Raw genomic sequence first — 21,847 nt, 5'->3', positions numbered from 1 at the left:
TTGAATGTCACTCAAAGGACAGTCTTCCTCCTGACTTCCCCTTTTTTGGGAGGAATCTCAAATGACCACTTTCTACCCCATTCCTCCAGGAACCCCAGCTGAGCAAGCTCACAGTTCGTAATGCTTCACCTCTTAGCCTTGCTGATGTGTTTCTGACTCCTTGAGTGGCCAGTTTTTTGCCTGTGCTGCCTTCTTGGCTCTACTGGACATCTAGTGCTAAATGTCTGCTTGTTGACTGGGGCGTTGTATGGCCCAATCCAGGCGTCCTTTCTGCCACGCTGTCCCATCATTCTCCCACCAGTTATGGGAGCTGCTCTTTCATGCCTCAAGGTACCTTGTCCAGGTACCTTCAGGTATGGAAAACAGCCTCAATTTCTCTTGATTGCAGGAGACAGGTAAATCTTGGCGCATCTTTTTGCTGTATTTCTGAGACTAATGAAGAGGTGTTTGTATGGGTAGGCCAGCCTCTGCCTCTATGTGTGAGAGGCAGGCACGTTTACAAAGTGTCAGCCAGATTTTAGAGCTCTCTGGGACAGGCATACCTTTAAGCCTCGTGTGGAATACAAAGCACATACATCATCATTACTTCATTACGAATCACTATTGATAACAAGTAAAGTTCATAGTATATTCAATATTACACCTAATTGCTTAATACTACACCTGTGTAGTATTGCTCTGGGGCTCTGTAGAAATGTAACCTATACCTCGGGAAGCACTGGACCAAGTTTGACATTGCCAGTCTGTCCAACAACGTAAATACAATTGTTGTACCTTAATTTGCAGAAATGTAATATTTAGCTATGTCTGATATGTTTTAGAATGCTTTTCAGCAGAGTTCACTTGAAGATAATTTATTTTGTAAGACAACTTGGCCAATGCTACAATTCTTGGAGTCCTATGTTCTGTAGCATAAAGAGAAGCTAGCATATTTATGCCTTCTGAAGCCAGTGGAAGTCTCTGTTGACTTTCATGGGGCTCTGGATTAGATCTTTAATGAACATCTCCTGATATCATTATAGGAGCAAATATTGGAACAGCATCATGAAAACTTCAGATTTAGTCAATATGAAGGATTTATTACATTTTTTTAGAACATAAAGTAGTTTGAAAATTGCTTCTTGAAAATTGCTTCTTCACCTGCTGCTCTGTTCATGCTTATCCCACAGTGACCTGAGCCACCCAAAAGAGTATTTTGTCAGAAAGGTTCTGAGGCCAAGATCAGGGCAAAGGAAGAAACCATGCAATCTAAAATCAACCAGTTGCTTTGAAACAACTAGACAAGTTGCAAATTCAGAAATCAAATCTGAATGCACCTAAAGAGATGTGGGGAGAACTTCTTGAATCTGATAATTTCAGAAGTGTGGTGTGTTGGGTTGCAGAGAACCTGATAGTTTTGAAATGTGAACATGCAATATGTAAAACATAAGCCGCAGAATTAATGAATCATGTTAATTTCACACTGCCCCCGCTTTGGACTAATTAGTGCAAATTAAATGCTGCACTTGTCAGGCAGAGCAGTTTGTGCACCGTGTATTGCATTGAGAATTATTTTTGGATCCATTTGCACAATGTGAAAATAGTGTGAAAATATTTTTATTTCAATTAGTGGTAGTTTTACAGTCATTAAAAGACTTCTTTAATAGGCTTAGACTCCCATGGCCTGCACAGCTGCATGAGGTCTGGTTTGCATTTAAAGGTGGGAAAAGATGTAGTGGGAAGGAAGACATTTAGCTGACTGGATTTACTTAATTACCCCCCACCCCATTCTAAAATGCCAAACCAGGCTGATCAATTATCTGTCCCTTCATCAGAGGCCAATTGCTTAATTGCAAATTATCCCTAATAATTACACAGTCAAATAACTACTGGATTTATTTTTAATGAATGTGGGAGCCCTTAACAAGGATTTAAATGTACCCACCAGGATTACTCAAGATCGACAGCTATCAAAGGGCCGGAATCTGCCACTCTCGCTTACGTGGAGGAGAACCTCACTCTGCTTATTTTCAGTTCATTTTCAGTGAGACTCGGGGAAGTAAAGATGCCGTGTCCGTGCTCGGTAATGTTTTTAGGGTCTAACACTTCCATTGTTTCACTGGGACAGACTGAAAATGAGAGATTACTGAAAATGAGACAGGGTATCAGAACGTGGGATGCTGTGAAGCCGGGGCAGAATGTAGGACAGAGCATGGAAATGCTGCCTTTGCCAAAATGAGATGGAGCTCTGCCAAGCAGCAAAGAAAGGGATTGTCAAAACAGCAGCGTGCTCCCCCTCGCAGGCATTCCCGGTGCGGGGAGAGGGGGTCTGCCCGCTGCCGGGGCGGGAGGCCTTCCCCGCGGTGGGATGCAGGGCTCCGGCAGCGGGGATGTAATTAGCGCTGACACAAAACACAAGGCAAGGCTTTTGACGCTTGTTTTCCAGTTTTGACAGAGAGGGGAAACATAAGGAAGGTGTCCTTTTTTTCTTTTTTTTTCCCTTTTCCCCTCCCCTCTCTCTCTCCCCGCTTAAATAGCTTTCTCTCTTCAAATTACCTTAAACCACTGGGTACGTGGGCCGTGTTCCACGGTGCTGGCCACTCCTCAGCACGCTTGTCAGCCTGGAAACAAGAGGCGGACTTTGTCGAAATACTAAACCAAATGAGAACAGGAATTTAAATATAATGCTGTGTCTGCTTACAGGCAGGCGAAGAAGATTCAGCAGTTGAATAAGTAACAGAAAATTTGGAGTGTGAAGGAGGAAATAAACTGAATGCAAAGGAGCATGCAGAGGGGAGCTAAACTACACACGCTTTCTAACGTGATGCAGGTAAATTAAAGTGGCTGAACTGTTTGTGAAATGGAAACTCGGCATCTGTCTGTTCTTTCTCTTTCTTGTATTGATGTCCAGAGATCCAGTTCAGAAATCGGGGCCCCATGGTGCTAGCCATAGTAAAACCACTGTAACTTGGTGTCTCCCACCACCATCGCCCAGCCTCTAAGCAAAGGCACTCTCTCAGTTCTGATTTGCTTTTTCACTCCTATGTTGCCAGCTCTTCGTAGGTCACGTGTAAGCAATTTTTTGTGCTGCTTTTTCTAGGAGGTTAAGTAATTAACTTGGAGGAGAATGGGAAGCTGTGATCTCGCCTCACTTTGAAAGGCCTTTTCCTGAGATTTCTGCAGCGTGCCTCTTCCTCCTCTAAAATTTCTTACTCTGGATTCTTGCATGGGGAGTTGATATTCTTGACACCAAAGCCCCAGCTGGTATCTTTCTTGATTGCGAAGCATCCTATGGTATATTATACTCCTGAAGAGATTTTAACACTGATGAAGTGAGGCCTGAGGGAGTATGGGACTGTTTTGTTTTGTGGGTTGGTTTTTTTAATGCCTGAGCCCTGTCTACTTGTACTCTGCTATGATGGGTGTCAAAGTTTGCTAATGCGATCACAGCCTGAAAATTTCAGATTGCGCTTAACGGCTCAGTGGCTGGAGGACACAATCCTGAAGTTCCTGAAACACAGCTGGATCCTCTGGTTGTCACTACGTGACACTACGTTGTCACTACATTGTCACTACGTGACAACCAGACTGGTGTAAACTTGACTTGTCATCTAAAATCTGGATTTATTTAAAATGTAGATGATCCCCAAAAGATGAATTCAGTAGCATTTGTCGTTTTCATGTATGACTTTGAATAGCTTCTCTAGTCTGTCTGTGCTGTTGTCAGTCTGTTGGGTTTGTTCCTTACAGGGTTAATTAAGAATACATTCTGGTTCATACACATGGAATTAGCACATTAAAGTCGATGTGGATTTCTACCTACACCCCTTGTTCACAGAAAGGAAACCAAGACCTCGCACTGAGAGCAGTTGCTGGATTTATTCTCTGTACCAGATGCCAGTAATGGGGTGGGGGTGGGGAGGAGGAATCATCCACCCATCCTTTTAAACTGAGCAGATCTTTTCTTCCCTATTTTTCTAATTGATTTACCTTACCCTTCGGTGTTTTTATTACCAGTTTCTCACTTCCGCCTCCTTGGTTTCTTTTTCCCGTAAATACATATCACAGTCTGCACTGCTGTTTGCTCTTCTTAAGTTGTGATGTAGTCTTGACTTTTATTCGCATTAAGAATACCTTTTTCCAGTATTTGCACCCGCAAAATAAATGCCCGTAGTGGTTACGGGTGCCAGAATCTAGTTCAATATTAGTAAGAAAATTCCAGCACTGTTGTTTTTCTTCTACTTTTCTTTTTAATCTGGAATCAGCGCATCTTCCAGCTTTTTCAGCTTCCTTGTAACTTGTTCAGCGTGATCACTTTTCAACGAGCAATACTAGGTACGGGCACCTTACTTTTACTTGAAAAGATCTCTCTTTTCCATCCTATGCCTAATGCGGCTTTTTATGCATCAGAAATAAGAGTGTAAAGCAACCTTTTCCTCAGCCTGGTTTGAAGCACGACGTTTCTCAATGAATCTTCTCTTCCCGTGTTCTTTGTCTTGTCACAATAAACAATCAACAGTTCCAAAGAATGCTGTAATTAAAATTTCCTCCAGGAATAGTGGTTGTTATGGATACTGTTAAGTATACTGAGAAGCGTCACGGGCTACCGCGAACGAAGAAATACTAATGAATAGTCTTTTGGCCCTATTTTGACCTGTGGAGGGGAAAGAGAAAAGGTAGGTGAAATACAGCTATGCGGTTTTATCCCGATAATGCATCCTGGCTGGAATACAGAGCGCTCCTTCAGCGTGCTCCTCTTAGGAAGCGTTTTCAAGTAGCACGCCAGCCAGGGCGGCAAGTGGAAACGCGGGGTCTGGATCGCACAGCCCTCCTAACAGGTCCCTGCCGCCGCCGGCCTGGCGGGTCTTCCTCCAGGCCCTGCTCCGGGCACCCCCGAGGGCGGGCGGGCGGCGGCAGGGCGAGCGGGGTCCGTGCCAGCCGGGCCCTCGCCGCCTGACACCGGCCCCGCGGCGCAGCGGCCGGGCGCAGCGCCGGCAGCGGCGGCGGGAGGGGCCTTTGTGACGCGCGGCTGGAGGAGCCCCGCGATAGGCCCTGCCGCCGCGCGGCCCGGGGCGGGGCCCGGCGCCCCTGGCCCCTCGCCGCCCCTGGCCCCTCGCCGCCCCTCGCCGCGGAGCCGAGCGGGCATCCCCCGGCGGGGCGGGGCCGGAGGCGGCTGCCCGCGGGAAGGCGGCTGCCCGGGGTTCGCCCGGGTGTTCAGGAGAGCTGCCCGTTGCCGGTGTCCGCGTCGTTGTCTGAGCCCGCCTGGGCCAGGCGCCTTCGCTTGCCGTAGCGGCAGTCTGGAGGGGAACTGGGCGAACCCTCCCTGGAAGTCCAAGTAGGCACTTGGGTTTTCTCTGCCTGCTCTTGGGGACAGCCCCAGGGCGGTCTGGCAGATGAGAGTGGACTCTCTCCCTTCTTTCCCTCCTCTTTCTCTCCTCTTTCCTTCTCTCCTCTTTCCTTCTCTCCTCTTTCTTTCTCTCCTCTTTCAGAAGCAGGACAAGTTTGTCCTTATTCCATTTACCTAGCTATAGCTTCAGCCGCTATTGCCTGTACTAAAGTAAGGCTCCTGGCTCTGCAGGCTGTCTTAGCCATAGATACATATAAACTTTATAGCATGTTTGGTTTTAAAAATACCATTAAAAATTCGGCAGAAAATAACATATTTGTTATCTGCTCAGCCATTTAACTCTCCAGGTTTTTGTTTTATATCGTTTAATCCAACCCATCCACTTTGTTGATCTGGCCTGCTACCCTCTATTTTTACTCCTCTGAATTGAAAAGTAAAGGACAGCGCAACAGCATTCTCTGCTGTGAATATACATTCAGAGAATCTCTTTGCAAAATAGATAATGGTTCACCCGAGACAGAGAGTATGGCTGTGCTTCTACACCCGATTGCAACGCCAGCGCTGCTGACGTTGCCCCCTATAAAGGGCAGCGATCTGCCCAATAATTCTTTAAAATGCATAAAAACAGATTGCAAGGAAGAGAGGAAATGACCCTGGGACAGCCTGGGAAGCCCTGGAAAGACCTACAAACAAAGGCAAGAAAAGTCTAGAATGAGCTAAAGGAAGGATAAAGCTTGAAAAACAATTAAAATGGGGAAAGCACAGAATGGCCTCTCAAGTGCTGTGAAGGCCTCTTGTATTTGAATACCTCATTAAGCAGCTGCATGGGAATTGAGCACCTAAATACCTTAAAATCTGGCCCCAAATAACTAAGATTTTAAGCTGTCTGAAAAGGAAAGTGATCTTCTGTTTCAGGATATGAAAATACGGGATGAGCAGTTACTTTCCACTCCATCTATTTAAGATTTGGCTCGTCAATCATAAGCCTAGGAAATAATAGTGAAGATTTAAATTCTGTACGGCTATGTACTGGTTTATTCTCCGAAATACAGGAAGAGAAGGAATGCTAGAGGTCCTACCTTATGAATTAAATATCTTGTAAATGGAGGTTGTGTCCTGTGAAGTGTGTGGCTCTGAGCATGTGTAGAGCTCTATGGGACTATCCCCATGCTTGCTTAGGTGGGTACGTGTGCGTCCCTTGCTAGATGAAAGCACATCCTAGTTCAGCCTGGAAAAGCTCACAGGCTGGGGCAGAAGCGTTCAAGCTGTACAGAAATACTCTTACCGATGGAGATATTTCAAACTTCTGTTCCTTTAAAAAGACAAACCCAACCCTTGTCATTCAGTTCTAGGCATGACAAATTTGGAGTTTTAGGAGAAAACTGCTTTTGAATGATGCTGAACTAAATTAGGAATTGGGGGGGGTGGGGAAGCATTCCAAAGGTACAATTTGGAGTTAATGCTAAAAAATTTCAGCATATAGACAAAATTATAAGTAGCTAAGAATAGGAATTTAAAAACTACTGTGCCCTCTCAGCCGTGCCATCAATGTTGCTACCATGACACTACAGTAATTTATTGTTGCAGAATGTTCCCTCCTAGAACTCTCTAAATATTTTAAGGAATTTCAATTACATATTGCAGGGGAATGTCTTTAAAAGCGTTTGGGTTTGCTGGCTTGGAGGAATCCATATGCAGAAAAGCAAACAAAACCAGTGAGAAATGTACACTGTTTAATTAAAATATCAGGTTTTGGCACGTTCTTTTTCTTGCTAACCGTGACTTATTAAGGAAAAAAGCCCTGCATAAAATCCTTTAAGTGTACAGATTTTTTTTTTTCCTTCTGAGCTTTGTTCCGATGGCTTCTATTGTCACCAGGAAAAAAAAATAATCATAGACTTGGGTATATTTTTTGTTCTTTTCATATGTTAATAAGTTGTGGACTGTTTTGGACCGTTTATGTGATCAATAATTTAAAGGCTCATTGTCCTGAGAAACGTTGAATTCATTAAGAGAGAGAGAAGTAATAGATTCAGTATCTTCATCTCTGTAATCAATTGATGTTCAATTACTGTGGATGCAGGCAGGCAGGAGAGCTGCTCAGCCAAGAGTACTGCCACCCTCGGTGCCAGCCAGAGCTCGCTGGCTCTCAAGTTTCATGTGGAAACACAGGGGTTATTTTTGCTACGTGGGTGTATGCAACTAGGAGGTGTAGTTTCCAGGCTGTTGCAACAACAGAGTTGGTACTTTCAACGAGAAACAACTCTCCTGTTTGCACTCCACACAAATCTTTAATGATTTCAAAGAGTATGATTAAGAAGGGGAGGAAGGCTTGGGTGCTTCAGTAAATTGTTAAGGGCCTTTTGTCGCTCAGTTGCGGGCGGCAGTCCTGTACCGTCTGTCTCTGCAGTGCAATGCAAGATACTTCACAGCAAAGTAGTGCTATGTAAAGCACACTTCAAAATTTCAGTCTGGGAGGCAGTAAATAGAGTTTCTGTTTTCTAACTGGCTTCAGTTAGGAGCCAAAATGTTCCCAATTTCTGTATGACTTTGGATTCTAGATTACTGCAATGTTCTCCGCTTCACTTCGACGTTGGACTCTTCTTGTCTGCTTTGTGAAGCTGCATGGGATAAGTGATAGATCTCAATCTTTAGAAATAAATGTTTTCTTCCTTTCAACTCCAAACTGAGCCCACTGCTGGTAGATTAAAGTTAAAAGGAGTTGTGAGGGGGGGGTAAGCCTGCTACCATGATGATAGGTAATGTAGGCCTTTTGGGGAGTAATGCAGATATCTTGATGCATCAGGAAAAATGTGCCCATTCCTTGTTGGTTTCTGTCTTGTCAGGAACTAGTGCTGTGAGGGAGGGAAGATCCTGGGTGCAATTATGGGCCTCACGGACTAGACTTGACCAGGCAGCTCAGTGAAGTACTCCATCTCTTCTTGCACCAGTCTGGCTTCTCCCACTGGGTACACCGAGGGACATACGCTGCAGGGGCTGATGAGTAGCTGCACCTATCTCTTATGTAGGTATGATCAGTGTTAAAATTTTGTTCCAAGTTTTGCTCTTGGTGACACCAGTGTTCTACTAAAATCAACCAGCAAAGAAAATGTAGCTGAGAGCAGAGCATGGCTATTTATTTTTACATTCTCTTGTATCTGTGGTCTCAGGGGTGGGACCTGATGCTATCGGTGCCCTAACTCTGAGCAGCTCTCAGCAGGCACTCAGCTCACCAGCCCAGACCGGGCTGTACAATACTAATTAATTCTAAAGAGGGCTAAGTGGGTTCCGGTATGATGTTATTAGTACTGAGGTAACTGGGTGACACACCAGAAGAATTTGAAATTGCTAGCTCAGTTAAGAGCGTAGGGGACTCTGGCTTATTCTTCCTTAAATACACTCTTTTTATATTCCCTTGACTGCAACTAAACTGCAGAATATTTACCTGCCTGATTGTTGTTTGTAAATCTAGGCTCTTTCCTCCCCCCCTTCTAAATCTTCCTTAGATGCTGAGAGGAAAAAATAGCATACAAGAAAGTGGCTGTAAAGCATTTCTTTTCTGTTCTGCCTCTCTGCATAGAGCTTTTTGTGGCACTCAGGGGTGCAGTAGGGCTTGAACAGTCCAGACAGTGTGCCAAGGCGTATTCCTGTAGGACATCACTAGAGATCCCTGCTCGTAAACCCTGCCTGCAGAGCTGTAACCGGAGAGAGAAAGAGAGAGAGGGAAAGAAAAAGAGGTGAAGCGGGGAGGACGTGGAGGTGTGATTAAGGACTTCCAGAGAAGGCAGAGAGGGAAAACAGAGAGAGAGAAAATAGTGGACAGACTGGGGAGACGGGAAACAGCAGCATTCAAGGGCCAGGCTGAAGACAAAGGGGCTTGAAAGAGAGAGTAAAGGAGAAAAAGTAATTGCAATCCTGGGGTAATACATTAAGATGAAAAGCTGGGCCAGTCACAACCAACCTGTGTGGAAAGTCCAAGAGCTGGCTGGGAATCAGCAGGCAGAGGCTGTGAGAAAAAGGGAGAGGTGGAAGAAAGAGGTTGGCCATGAGAGCAAGAAAATGTGCTGTGCTTTGTCAGGGACTGAGAATCGTTCCGCTGGGAAGGTCTGTTTGGTTGTGGACAAAATGCTCAGAAATCTACAGGGAGAGGTGGAAAGGGCCTTTTGCAGAGAGGCAGTACGAAGAGCTTCGCATAGTGATAATTTTTAACAAAGTAAAAAGGGCAGCGATTTCATTAAAAACTGCTGGATGCTTAGCACAGTTGAATCTCAGGCCACTTACCTGAGTATCTAAATGTGGATTTAAGGGCACAACTTTACACATGTGAAAGAAAAAGAAGTGGAGCGGGGGGCTTGGTCTGCCTTCTTTGCTGGTGTAAATGTCTGGAAATCAGAAGACTTACCTGGATGGCAGAAGGCTCAGCTACTGCTATTATAATAGATTGTTACCAAATCAGTTTTTCATTCTTAAAAACAGGAGAATCCGAGATAGTGGAAAGAGAAGTTGGTGGAGCTCTTGCAAGCCTTGCTAGCACAGAATCTGCCTGGATGTTTTTAGTTATGAATCAGCTTCATCTTGGTTTCTAATGAATGATTTGAAAACTGTTGCCCATTTGTGAGAAGCGCTTGTATACCACTAATATTCTCATCTGTGTTATCTTGTTAGTCTTGTAATTTATTTCTGTATTTGGCTAGCTTTCCTCAGACATGTATAGTCTAAAATTGAACACAAATTCTATACAGCCTATGGTGTTAAATACCGATTTTAACGCAGGATTTTATTGTATTTGGCTGTGACTGAAGAGAAACTAAAGAATCCAGGCAGCATTAAGAGGCTCTTTAAAATTTCAGCCAGTCCCCTCATTTTGACTTCTGACGTCGTGAGAAGTTGGAAGAGGGGTAAGTGAATGGGGCTGGTTAGGGGGGTTCGAGGGCTTGCTTTTCTTCCCTTCTTCAATTCATCACCACTTTCATTAAATTATGCTAAACTCTCAATAAGAACAAAAGGGTAAAAGGGTGACAGCTGAATTTTCAGACTCTGATGACCTCAAAAATTACTTTGAAGACATAAGGAAACATAAAGGATTGAAATATATGACTGTAAACATCTAGAGGTACATTTATATTGTCTTTTTCTCAGATAATTTCAGCTTCTGATATTCACGTTCATAAATAGCCCATTTCAGTGACATTAGTGGGACAAGATCCCTATGGGTACAATTCCCGTTACTTCACTAACATCAGTTCAAGTCAATATCTCCTCACGGATTTGAACTTTCTTGATGAATTTAGTGAGGTTCGTGTTATCCATGCAACAAGATGTGGCTGCTGTCACCGAATGGACATATATTGGGAGCTGGTGGCAGGTACTATCATGCTGGCTGTGCAGAGAGAAGGCTGCAAAGTGCAAGCAGAGTAGTCCTTGACCAAGCAGCAAAGGACTGTGTGGGGAGGAGTGGGAAGGAAGGTTGTGAGTGGAGAGCATCACAGAACAGCAGCTAAGGACTCCCAAGGGCAGGTACTCTAGAAAAGCACTGAATGCCCAAAAGCAGTTCAGCAAACACCTTTTTATGAAGTTGAACGGGGCTTCCGAAAGGGAATATGAGCAACAGGCAAGTAGCTTTATTAATATGGCTTGTTCAGCAAGCTAACATTGTTTAGTAAGCTAAGTGCGGAAGAAAGAAACTATTACCAAACCGTCGCAGAAATGTGAGGAATATTGCAGTTGGAAAGCGTGAAACTCTGGAACTACAATATTAGTTTCCTATGAGAGGCCAAAAGAAAGGGGGACACTTGAAACACTTGTAACAGGTTTAAGACTTAGGAGTCGCACAGGTAATTTGGAATCCTTCATTCAGAAATAGATGGTAATGGGCATAAGAGACCCAAACTGTGAACAGGGATGTTAGAAGATCCTGAGTTAACCTTAAAAACAGTAAGGATGCAGGAGGCCACAGCGCAGAGGTAGACCGAACTGCAGGTGCTGGAAGGAAAACCAAGGCGACTGTCCCCTGAATCAGGACCACAAGCCCACAGGAGCGATGACTCTAAGGGGAAATCTGCAAATGTACCCGGAGCTCTCTTTAAACGCTGCCCCGGCACACTGCGCTATCTGCATGTGATGGCTTTCAGCAGGCTGCGTGAAATGATTTGGTAGCCTTAGCTGAGTCCCACCACAGAAATGCCAAGCTTTTTAAGCTGCTTAACAGGCTTGGCGAAGAGGATAATGATTAACCGTTTATTAAATCAGCCCCTCCAGGTCAGGATGAGGGATATTGGCAGTGAGAAAGCTCGTGCTGCTCTTCCCTTCCCAGTGCCTTTTATGCAGATAGGGGACTTCAGCCTTCGGGGATACAGTCACTGGTATTAAATTTACTTAAAAGTATGAAGTGGCTTCATTTCTGTTCTGAATACCACTGTGGGCCATTGTAAACTTCCCCCGTGCAGTTTGAATCTCCTTAAAGGCAGACATGCACTGGTTTCTAAGAATAACTCTACAGAGAGCATGCAGTGTACATGTCAACTTAATTAAATGAATTTGTTTAAAATATGATCGATGGTGTGTGAAATTATATAATTATTCCATAAATACACTTTGTTAATTAATTAATATTTTAATTAAAGGGTAATTGGAAACTCTTTGTGTTACTACCTTTTTTGAAGGACATGAATGTGTCTTTACCTCATACTCACTGATTAGACCAAAAAAAATTAAAATAAAAAAAAGGTATTAAACTAGGAGCCCAGGAGATTTAAAAAAAAAAAAAGCACAAATGACAGCTATGTCCCAGTTTGCCATAGGAGGGAATTTGGCTGCCCTTTAAAATCTTCCTTCTCAATCAGCCTTTGGTTTTTCTAATATCCTTCGTGTCTCTTATTCTGGGAGAGTGATTGTCTCTCTGGGAGGCTTGCCTTGAAATGTCTCCCTGGAAAACGAGCTTGGAACAAAGTGCTGGGGACTAGTTGTTGTTTGAGAGAGCTGGTATTAGCAGTTTGTCAGAGCTAGACATAAATCCCTCTTTTCCCCTCATAATCGTTTTCCTCCAGTATCTTTCAGTTTACCTGTTTATTTTGAAGACTGTCCATATTAACAAATGCAGACTCCCTCTTACTCACTGCCAGAACAGCACTCCAATCCCCAGACCACTTTCTGTAACTGCTGGTGTGGAATAAATGAAAAGAAATGGCTGGAAACCGAGAAGAGAGAGAAATGACTGTGGCCCTTATCTTGCCCCTGGAAATTCATATATAATTCACACTGAAGCCAATAGGATAGGAAGGGCAAATTTGAGGCCTGTCTGTGAAAAATTATCAAGAGCTCCCAAATTAAGGCCCTGATTTTGCAAACTTGCACAGTTAAATGTGAATGCCCCCCATGAAGGCAGTGGACAGGATGCTGCTTGCAGGTCTCAAGTGAGCTCATGCTTTTATTTGCAGCTTTGGGACACAGACAAATATGAACCAGGAAATTCTGGGCAGCAGATAGTTATTCTGCATATTTTGATCTTCTGCTTACATGGCAAAATTAAACTGATAACTTTCTGCAGCTGTTAACTACTCTACAACTGCTTGCTACTCCTGAATGTGTTAAGAGCTAGTAAGCATTGTTCGTCTGTGACTGATCTAAAATGTCAGTGCTTTTGGATTTCTAACCAGTCCTGCAGTACCATACCCAGTGTAGATCTAGAAGGTCGTAAGTCCTAAGAGAAATCATAGTTCATTGCAGTGACAGTGCTTTAGTGTGTGACTTAAGAGGATTATATGAGGCTAGCGCAGAAAGAACAAGGAGCACAATAACTAGCACAGGGACAAGTAAAAACTAAGTCAGTCAGGAATAGGTTACAGCACATGTAAGACAGGCAAAGGACCCAGTGTGCATATATTTGCACAGAAAAAGTTACACAGCTTCAGTGATTTACAGAAAGCAGTTTGCCAGGGAACGTTTTTAAAAGAAAATCTAATTTGAGATTTAAAATATTTTTAAATTCCTATTACAAAATTGAGCTCACTGCGTTGTATCCTCATAGAAAGCTACTCTTATTTGTCTTTAAATTCAGCAGTGAATCACCAGCCATGCCTGACTTATTCATGCGTGAGATGTCAGGTGCATGAGAGCTTACATCACATGCCATGCCGATGCATAAAATTTTTAAACCTGCCCTTGACAACTGAACAATTCAGCAACCTGGACACAAGCTGCAAGGATCAAAAAGTAGGACAAAAATTACAACTGTTTATACAGCTTTGCACAACGCCATGGCAATGCTTTTTGCGAGAAGAAATATTTACTGAGAGTAAACACAGTTTAGAATGAGATTTAATGTTTGAGTCTTCTCTGTGGGGATCCATACACAGAATGCTGGGTTTAATGCTGCTTGAAGAGCCTGAGCTTTTTACCTTGGCGAGTCCTCTGTTTTTCGAAGGTACAGGAACGATTGGGGTAAGAGAAAGTGTCCATGACGTGAAGAAAAACTTGCATAGGCAAAAGGGAAATTTAATGTAAGTGCTGCTTCTGTTTTTTTGCCGTACTGCAGATTGTTTGACAAGGATGATACCAATTAGTGCCAACGATAGCATAGTTTATGATACTGACATCTGTCCAACAGAAACTGGCCCCAAAACATCAAACTTATTTTGCAGATGTCACTGAATAATCATTAGGTGGTGATAACTTTCAGTTGTCCAGTGGGGAAAGGTTCCAGCATATTAAATGGACGAAAAGTTTCTGAATTTCAGAAATATTGCAGTGGGAATTTTCAGTTGAGACAGCAGGCTGAGGGTTTGCAATCCATCTTTCGCTTCCTTGTGAAGCATAAGAGCAGAAGGCATGGTCTTTTCAGCAAGGCTGGGGAAAGTCTGAAATATTTGTGGGGATCTGTGTTCTGACTGGATTTACAGGTCCAAATTTATCTTGGGGCTAACTCCACGGGCATCTCTGAAGTCGTGCCTGTTTATCTCCAGGCTGAATTTGCACCAACAGAAAACCGATCATTCTGGCAGGGACATTTTATTACATTCAGGAACTATCTAAATGTTGAAGTGAGTTTAGTCAATATCTGTTTCATATCTTTTTATATCATCTGCAAACAGTCAGGCTTGCAAAACTGAAATTACGAACCTCCATCTATAGGAAGTCACCTAAATAAATGGCTTGATTTTTCTCCTCCCAGGACTGCTGTAAACAGACAGGGCTCAGTGAAAGCTGTAGCCACACAGCAGCTCTGACCATTGAGCTTCCCATTTAAGTGAATAAAAATGAAGTTAGGTGACACTGGACATTCATGTGGCTTGCATTTAGAGATCTGAGTATGTCCTCAGTTATACTGGGGACAGTATAACTTTATATATCCCTTTTGTTTGTTTGTTTAACTCTGGAATTATCTCCCTAAGGAAGAACCTCTCCCTCCATTTCCAGACAAGGCCTTAAATTTGGAAGGGACAAGTCTACACAATACTTGTATCAGACCCAAACTAAGAGATGAGTCTGAATAAATCTAAGCTGCTATGTTGTGTACTTCTAGATTCCTCAGCCTCCTCCTGACAATGATAAAGGGATTGGGATTCCTTTCTGTGTAAATCCAGGAGGAGGACAGCCAAAGCCTGCAGGGAAAATCTCGTCCCTTCTCACACCCCAGTGCAGAATTTACACCACCTCACGCATCAGCTCTGAAGTTAATCCTCTTGGTCTAACTGAATCTGAAGGAGTCTAACATGGAATAATTTACATGGTGAGGGGCGGAAAGAGGTGTGTAGTAAGAAAGACAGCAATCAGAAGGATGTAAGAAGATAGAAATTAAAGTAAGTGGTAGCTTACTTACACCGGCTAGCTTGCTTTAGGTGGAATACTTCAAATTCACTTAGATTTGTATGTGAATTTGGTCCTTACTGTCTGAGAGAGAAAGCAAGACTTCATCATTATTTCCTGTTGCTAGATGATAATAATATCCAGATGTAATAATATCAAGATTTTTAAATTTCTATATACCTGATTTTAGAAGGAATTATGAAATGGATATGATTCTTGTTTTATTTTCGAGTTGTATGCTGGGAAAACAATGCACTCAGGTAGATATGAACAGAAATCATTGCAGCCTGTTAAAACAAATTAGGAAACATGCTTTCAAATCTTAATATAATTTCTAGAGGAAGGAGCCTCTTGACTTGAATGATAAAGGTCTGAAAATGGTCAGAGAGTCATAGAGCCAAGTGGGGATCCCAATTACAGATTAGCAATAATGCAAATGTTGCTGCAGAGGGACCACTCAGCTTCTGCAGCTCAGGAGCTGTGGCTGTGGCTAGAGCGCAGGCATAAAAAACCTCCCTTTCATTACTGTTTTTAATTATCTGCACAACGACAGAGCTGGAATACCTGCTGCACGCTGAGGGCCTTTGTGCGAGCCCATCAGCAGAGGCTATGAAGGCCAAAGCCTGTATTTTTTGCCTTCTGGAGGTCTTTCAGCTGAATTTTGCTTTCATGCAGATGCCTTTCTTTCCTATTTATCCTTATCTTCACTGGCTATTTCCCGTGCTCCACTGAACATAAGCAACAGATGCAGCCTTACGTGACGACACCAGGGTTTGGCTATCCAGCTGTGATCCTGAGGTTCTCATGTGCAACCGTAAGGCTCTTGCGTTCCCACGAGGGAGTGCGGGTGCTCTGCGCAAGGCTGGCCTCGGAGCACAGACCTCGTGGAGATGAGCAGCGGGTGTCTAGCTTCCTCCCTCTTTCATAAGGGAGCTTGCAGGCTCTTGCGGATGGAGTGATGCCCTTCACTCGTAAGAGAGAAGCAAAAATATACTTTATTGGTATAAAACAGTGAGTTAACAAGGTTCAGTGGTTAATGGGACAGTGGTTTAACAAGATTTGATTGCAAGGTACGCTTGATTATTTACTGCATAGAGGATAGGACAAAACTGTCAGGGAGACCCTCCTGTTGAGGCATGAGATTCAGAAAGGACACCATTGCTTTCTAAACTCCTCCTCAGAGAGGAGTCTAGGTGCGGCTAGATCCAGTCCTAGTCCCAGACTTGGTCAACGGTTTATGTCTAAAGGATTATATATGCGCAATCAACCCTTTATATCACTTAGCTAAGATTTCAAAGTTTAGCATGCTGTTAGTTGCTTACCGAGGATCTGTTGTGGCAAGGAATCTCTCAGCCTCGAGGAGTAACCTTGAGAGGCGTCCCTACTCAAGGGGAGACCCTGGCGTGCAGCCCGCTGCCGTGCAGGAGAGCTCAAAGGGCTCTGGGGCTGCTCGCTATTGATGGGGGTGAGATGATTGACCCATAGTCATATTTGCATATCGACCACAGATTTTAGTTTCTTCACTGTGGTTAGGTGGGCGCATTGCACAATAGCCCTTGGCTATTGTGTTGTTATCAGTCTCCCGAATCCACTTTGAGCCAGATGCAGCCATCGCGACCAGACGCATCCATTACGACCACCACTGGTGGTTATCGCTAGAGCAGGTTATGGGAGCTAAAGGTCAGGTTGGGGCAGGGGAGCACACCATCACACTGGCTTGGACGGAGGAGCAGGAAACTGAGAAGCTCTTCGTTAAACTTGGGAATGAGGCATTAGTCCGTGCTCTGGTCTTCTCATATGTTAGACTGCTGTTCGGTGTGCCCTCATTCTTGCAGCTCATCCCTGTGTTTTCCCATGTACTTAGCAGGCACAATAGACCTTCACGGGGAGGATAAAGCAACCAGGAAAACTAAGAGGAAGAGGGAAGAGCTGGCAAAGGGAGGTTCACTTTCTCACAGACAGTCACTGAAACGAATTCCCTCTGAGAAGATCTTGCCAAAGTTATGTTGTAAGTTGTGCTTCCAGCTAGAGGCTGCATAGTTTGAGACCATGTGAAAACTTAAAACACAGCTGGGTTACCTTTGACTTGGACCTACTTGATCATGTGTTGGAGCATGTAGCACTGGGAGAATAAAAGGGACTGACTGGGCAGTGTGTGTGTCCTGGGTCAGGAGGGTTCAGGCCAGGACACGTGGACAAGTGACCACAGGCAAAATGAACACCCACTGAGCACAGGTGAGGAGCGATAAGCGGAACCAGTCAGAAACAGGGAAGTGCAAGGAAAACTGGCCCAGGTTTTTGGCCCCTTGGCAGTGCTGAGCTGCTCCAAGAGGATAGGAAAGAGGCAGAAGCAAGGTAGTGGAGCCCCTCTCCACAATGAGCACCTTCTTGCCCATTGCAGAGCCTTTGCCCCCAACTCGGTCTTGTTGTGAGGAGTCTGAGGAATGATTAATAGCAAGGGATACAAGCAACTTCTGACTGATGCTGCCGAGGTGTCAGGGCCTGTGATAATGCAGATACTCCTTGTTCACCTTCCCTGTTTTCCTGACGGCTCTGTGCCAGAGATTCATGTGGCAGCAAATTTCTGCCTGTTGTAGACGCATGAAGGATGACTTGTATATATGAGGGCATAAGGTACCCTTTTGTCAACAGAGAAACAGGCAGACGAAAGCAGGAGTACAGCCTGGAAAAAGCTGTGTGGTGGGGATGGGGGGTAGTAGCAAAGTTGGCTAAAGCTGGTCGGGGGAATGAGAACCGACCATACAAATGCTTCAGCAGGAGGACCGACACGACAAAGAGCGTGTCCGTTAATAGGTGAGGAGGAGGAGGAAAGGAGTGATGAGTAAAGTCATAATGACACTAAACTTCTTTTAAAATAAGGGATGATTGGAAAGTAATACAGATCTTGGGAAGATAGCCCTTAGAAAGCCAGAGGGGGGATAGCGGGAATAAATGCAAATCAGCTGGCCTACATCGGGCGTATCCACATGAAGGCAATAAAGTGACAAACTTAGTGAATCGCTAATCGCTGTTTCTCAGAAATCACTGAGAGCTGCGGCAGCTCCGGAGAGCGGGAGCGGGGGGAGAAGCGAAGGTGAAATTCCACCCTGAGCCCGGCAGGGCCGAGCAATTAAAGCCCAGTCAATCCAGCAGCAGTCCTCCGGGAAATAATGCAGCAAGCAAACGGAGGAAAGAAAAATCTTTAAGGAAAGAGGTATTGATGAATGGTGGGGGTGGGGGGCGGCCCTGCGCAGCTCTCCTCAAGGTGATAGGAGCAGTGCAAAGTGAATTCCTGAAAGTTAAGATTTGAACCTTGGGCTGTGATTTGTGGCTCCATGGTGTTCTCCGGGCAATTCAGAAGGGCAGTGTAGGGGGAAGCTTTGCATGGATGTATCTGCAAGGCGCTCCTTGTTTTTGTGGGGAGAAAGGAGTCCTGTGGAGTAGGACATATTCTGCTTTGAGAGTTAATAAGATGTTTAAACATTAATAGTAATAAATATTATAATAACACATACTGTATAAAACCATACTAGTAGCGCTGTGCCATTTGGGATCTAAATGAATACAGAAAAAAGGGAACATAGAATTCAGGGGACAAACTAAGTGGTAAGGGTTTGAAATGTATTTTAATTTCCTACTGTAGTTAGCCCATTTTTCAAATGTTTTCCTGATGTTATTTCATATCAAAACATCTGCTTTACACAGCAAGGGCTAGGTTTTCAATTAGAGAATTCCTCTAAGTAACCCGAGGGTCTGCCTTGAACCCCAGAAACCTTCCCAGCTTAAACACTGCCAAAATCCAGGATGTCTCTGCAGAGCGTTTAAGCTTTGTCAGGGCTTTGCCAAAATCCTTTTACTGACATAGTGAATTCTGATTATCTGTGACTGAGGATACATTTGTAGTTAGGTCTAGACCACAGTAAGAATGGGATATGGCTGAAAATAGGCGTCCTTTTTGGTCAGGTTTGATTTTAAGCCGGATCAGGATTTGGGTTTATTTGTGCCATTGCACGACTGCCGCTCCCAGCGAGAGAGGACAAGTGGGAACAAAGACCCTGGAGGGGGCAGGGTGCCATTGCCTGGGTGGCAGCGGTGAGGACCCCTGTCAGCGTAAGGCGATGGTGTAGCTATGAGTCCCGTTACCGTTGCGTGTAAGTGCTTTCAGGATTCATCGTGTTGATGAGTCAGACAGGCCAAACAAAAATTTCAGTTTGCTTGTCTTTCACTTTTTGTTCTTGCAGGGTGTTAGCTTTTTTTTTTTTTTTCTGGGGGGTGAGGGGTGGTAGGGAAAAGTGAAAGGGAGCCGGGATTTTTTTTTTATTTTTATTTTCTGTCCGTTAACGTGGCTCTGAATGGCTGCAATTCAAATGCGACAAAACCTGAGCGATACTGCAAATATAACAAAGGAAGAAATACCAAGAAAGCTGGATAGATGGAAAATAAGAGTGGGAAAAGTCATAAAATTGAGAATCAGATTGGAAAAAGAATACAAAATACTTGATGTGAGGACAGAGCGCTTGGGAAGAGAGGAAAGGCACAGAGAGCTCAGAGATTTCTAGCAGGTGTTGAGCCTGATGCACATCCTTTGCACAACAGCGAGTGGCTAAGCAGGGAGAATACAAAGAAGCATGACTGACATAAGCACAGTCACCATGCCAATGAGCACAAGTGCCTGTATGTATTAATAGGCCAGAGGGAAGATGTGAATGCAACAGGAACGCTAGCTACCGGAGGTGAGCTCTATCATCAGCAATATGTGGATGTAGGGTGAGAATTTGACATCTGATCGCACCGCTTGCTCTCTCTGGGGAAGAAGGGCTGTTCAGGCATTTTGGAAATGTGCTTCCCAAGGGCAGCCCAGGTACTCTGAGATCGGAGCAGGGGATGGTGGTGGTGGGACTAGGTAACACGCAGCTAACGTCGCAAAAATACCCAGTGGTCCTGAGCCTGTGCAGCAGCTGGAGACAGATGCTAGGGCATATCATCAGGGTAGCCTTTATTGACTGGGATTACAGGGCATCCCTCAGCCAGAAGCCTCCAAAAGCTCTGGCTGCTCTCCGGGACACCACAGCAGAGAGCTACCCCCTGCCTCTGCTACACAAACCTGGGCTGCTGTGGCTCCCGGAGATGCTGAGCCCAGCCAGCCGTTCTCAGCTCATATGACACAGCTCAGACTTCCAGGATTTAAACTCCCTGCTTTGTGCTTTCCCTTATTTCTAAAGCGTAGGGACAGATGGGAATGCACTCCCTCTTTCCTGTCCTTCATCTGGATGCCTGGGTACCTTTCCTCTTTTCTCTTGCAGTGTAGCTGTTCTCTTTCTGTGGATTATCCTGGCCCCACCACTCTTGCGGTGTGTTAATCCCTGAGCACAGCAAACATGCAAATGGCCTGTGATGTTTTTGTGCTGGGGACAGCTATTCTCCTTGCTGATTGCCAGCCAGGCCTCCACTGACACACTGGTTTTCATAGCATGAGGGTGAACGGATATGTACATAAACAGTTGAGCTTTCCTAAACGTTTCAGAAGCTATTGTGTGTCTCTGTGCATGTACCTACACATGGACTTCTGCTGCACTCCACATGGGAGACCACTTTGCTCACTGAAAGCATATGGTTTCTGCTTTAACCGTGGCTCTTCATTTATTGCTGTGGCTTTTCATCCCTTCCCTCTGGTGTTAAAGGCTTCTTCTGCAGAATTTGCTCTCGCTCAGTAAGTGGAACCCCAGCTTTATGCTCCGTGCCTGTGCCGTTTCTTTGCTTTGCAGAATATTGGCAAAGCCATTTGCCTGTTGAGACTATAGTTGAAGCACCTCACCTAGCTTCATCTTTTTATTCAGTCCTTCTACCTGCCTGTGGCTGCTTCTGGTTGGGAAACATCTGCCTCCTAATTTTTTTTCTCCAGTCAGGCTTCCAGCCTTTTTATTCCCTTGCAGAAGGCTTTCCACTGTGTTTGCACACACACTGTGTAGCACCTGGTTGCTCGAACAAATCCGACGAGTGCAAATGTGAAAACTAGATAGTTTCTGAGATATTTAGGGGCAAACCCAATAACTTCATCCTCTTCTAATATTTGTGTTTCTTTGGGCGAATTCCTGGCTCTGGTTACAAACACCTGAAGAGGTCCTTGGCTGAATTTAATCATTCATATTTTAGCAGGTTTCTGCAGGTCTTTGTGATTCCTATCTTCGTTCTCTTTTCCTCATAGAGATGGATAAGGAAAACTTGCAGGAATTTGGTTTGTAAAATGCACTGCCAAAAAAAATGGTGGTATATATGCTAGCATAATAGCAAGTAGTGAAGAGGGAATTTAGCAGGGTGGAGGAGTTTTCTAAAGCCCTACTCAACATTTCACATTTTATGATTCTTAATGACAAATGGTGATTGTGAATATTCATGAATTTTTCCCTGGGTTAATGTCATAACCTTTGCAGTAAAAAGGCTGTTTTCACCGGTAATAACTACCTTTCAATTTATTTATGCTTGCTTGTTTTTTTTTTTTACAGAGATAGACCCCAAATTAACATTCAAAGTGCAAGAAAGTAATTTTGTGTGTTTGTTTGCTGGGGGGAGGGGAAAATAGATTTTAAGTGTCTATTGTGTTGTGTCTTTTTTGAGACAATGTGGCTCTTCACTTTCAAATTCTTGGGTTTTTATCTCAGTATTTTTAGAGTGCTGGAAAAGGTGTTTCAATTCAGCTTTACTGAGGAGACAACTCAG

At 44.2% G+C, this 21,847-nt stretch overlaps 1 long non-coding RNA gene across 2 annotated transcripts in view; it reads left to right on the top strand.

Annotated features, from left to right (window-relative positions):
* Positions 1-21,847, top strand: part of LOC140652419 (uncharacterized) — an 81,975-nt gene that overhangs the window by 36,750 nt on the left and 23,378 nt on the right. The window contains exon 3 of one of the 2 annotated variants that reach the window (XR_012042776.1): positions 2,683-2,809. The exons of the other annotated variant lie outside the window; for it this stretch is intronic. This is a non-coding gene — a long non-coding RNA (uncharacterized lncRNA). The remainder of the gene's footprint in view (positions 1-2,682; positions 2,810-21,847) is intronic. 2 annotated transcript variants of the gene reach the window in all.

Source organism: Ciconia boyciana, chromosome 5, assembly GCF_034638445.1.
Source record: "Ciconia boyciana chromosome 5, ASM3463844v1, whole genome shotgun sequence".
Lineage (NCBI taxonomy): Eukaryota > Metazoa > Chordata > Aves > Ciconiiformes > Ciconiidae > Ciconia > Ciconia boyciana.
Note: the sequence above shows the minus strand (reverse complement) of the source record. Positions and strands in the feature narration are given on the sequence as shown.